A 2,872-nucleotide genomic window follows, 5' to 3' on the forward strand; every position below is an offset into this window, starting at 1 on the left:
ATATATATATATAAAGACATATACATACATGTTTATGCATGCATGTTTACGTGTGCATGCATATATGTATATGTGTGTATATATATATATATATATATATCAATATTTTCAGAATGAGACAAAAAACTAAGGCTGTGAATATTTTAGAACATTTATAAATAGGTCTTACAGCTGTTTCCAGGAGACGGTGTGAGAAGATGGTTGAGCAATAGTTAATTTAGTTAAGATATGAAATAGAGAGTGAAGTGGAAAAATGAAAATAGACGTGAGATATGCAGGGATATTGCATTTGTAGATCCATTATTTAGGTAGAATGGTATACATATAAGATTCCAATAGTATTTAGAATTGGTGCCGGGTCAATCACCATAACAATAACCAGAGCAACCTATTCGACATAACCATGGGATCATCTGATTCAGCTCAGATCACTGACTTGGACTATATATATACTACATCAGCTCCATATACATTTCCCTAACATCAAGGGAAGCCTATACAGGGACGACGCTTTACTAATTACCAAATGCATAAATAAATCTTCCTTAGAAAGAACTAGAAAGGAAATACATAAATTCTTCTTCAACCTAAGCCTATCTATCACATTCGAAAACGCTCACAAAACTGCTAACTTTCTTGACGCAACTCTAAACCTATCAACTTCCCAATACTTCCCTTATCACAAACCTGATCAATATCTTAAATGCCGTAACATCCACTCCAATCACCACAAATCCACTTTCAATGACATAGTCAAGGGCATCTCAACCTGCATATCCGACCTCTCTTCCACTAAGGAAATTTTCAATAATCACGAACCATATTATAATCAAGCACTCGCCGCTATCGACTGTTCCCAACAAATAGAATATATTCATAACACCAGGCTCAAACAATATATATCTCAAATCACATCTCAAACACGCACCAACCATCACAATCGCAACCAACCACACACACTCGGACGCTCTATTCTGTGGTACACACCCCCATTCTCACTTAACGTTAAGAACATAGGTAAATCCTTCTTTAAAATACTAGACTCTAACTTCCCTCGGCAACATAAATATCATTCTATCTTTAATCGATCCACCCTGAAACTATCTTAATCTACCCCACCCAACTTCGAATCTATTGTAGCAGCCTCTAATAAGCAAAAGCTTTATCTTCACTATCAAAACTCACATAATTACAACTCTAGCCATACGAACACTCAACACACACACATCTCCAGCACAGATACCCTTACATTAGACCACAACCACAACCCAACCCATCCTGCTGACACTTCCCAGAACACCACCACAATCTCTACCACCCTTACAAATAGTACAATTAATAACAACAATAGTAATAATAGCAATGATGGTAATGATAACGTTAATAATACTAATAATCTAGAATCTTCTATCCCCTTCTCTAACCTCTCTGACGATATTACCTCCTCTATTCCCGAACACATTCCCCAAAATTCACCTAATTGTAATTGCCGTCCTGGAACCATCTGCCCGTTACAAACCCATTGCAGAAGATATAATGTAATTTACAAATGCACTGTCCTTAATCTATTACACAACTCTACAGCCATATACATAGAATCAACCAAAAATTTTAAGCAACGATATGCCGCTCACCTCCATTCTTTTAGATACGATAAACATAGTAAATCTACAACACTCGCCAACCACATACATCATCTCAAAAATACAAATATACCCTATACTCTATCATGGCCCATACTGGATTCAGGGTTTCCCTACCGAGGTCAACGCTCAACCTGCAAGCTTTGCCTGAAGGAGGCACTTCAAATATTAAAGCACGACTATCCAGCACTACTAAATAAACATAATGAGGCACTAAGCACATGCAACCACCGCTTTTTTCGCACATACAGATACACGTATATATGGATGTGCATGTGTACATATACATATGAGTATGAGTTGTATATGTAGATATTGATATGTATAAATATCAGTATAAATATATATATATACATGTCTAATATATGCATCTGTATACATCTTCACATATATTTTCTTCTACTACTAAGCACTGACCTGTCCAACCACCTAATCTATATTCCTAAATTCTTCATTCCACCATATTACTACCCCTCTCTCTGCCCCATCACTTAGACTCTATCACTACCTAACTGACACTCCTTCACCTTTTACACTATTATACCTCTCTCTCTCTCTCTATCACCCCCATTCCTTCTATCTGACACTCCTTTATTCTTTACATTATCATCTTTTTAGAGTCTAATATCTTCCTCTCTCTATCACCACAAATCCACTTTCAAGTTATCTTGACTGGCCACTAACTGGTACACTTTTCCTATCTTCATCTCTTTATTATCTCTCCCTTGTTTTTCTTTTTCCCTTTTTTTCTCTTTTCTTTATTCCTCTCTTCCTGTTTTCGATTTGACCTTACAAATACATTCCCTACTTTTAGGTCACCTTAAATAAAAACCCCGATTCAATAGCACGGTATACAAACTCTATACTTGGAATGCTCAATTTTAAATACTATTGGAATTTACTCACAAGGTATTGGAATCTTATATGTATACCATTCTGCCTAAATAATGGATCTACAAATGCAATATCCCTGCATATCTCACATCTATTTTCATTCCTCCATTTCACTCTCTATTTCATATCTTATTTAAATTAACTATTGCTTAACCATCCTCTCACACCTTCTCCGATTAGGGGATATAATAAATATCCTGGAAACGGCTGTAAGACCTATTTATAAATGTTCTAAAATCTTTACAGCCTTGGTTTTTTATCAACCCTATCAACTCGTTTCTGATATATGTACGTATATCCTCTTCCTCTTCCTCCTCCTCCTCCTCCTCCTCCTC

Source organism: Octopus bimaculoides, chromosome 1 (assembly GCF_001194135.2).
Source record: "Octopus bimaculoides isolate UCB-OBI-ISO-001 chromosome 1, ASM119413v2, whole genome shotgun sequence".
NCBI classification, from domain to species: Eukaryota; Metazoa; Mollusca; class Cephalopoda; order Octopoda; family Octopodidae; genus Octopus; species Octopus bimaculoides.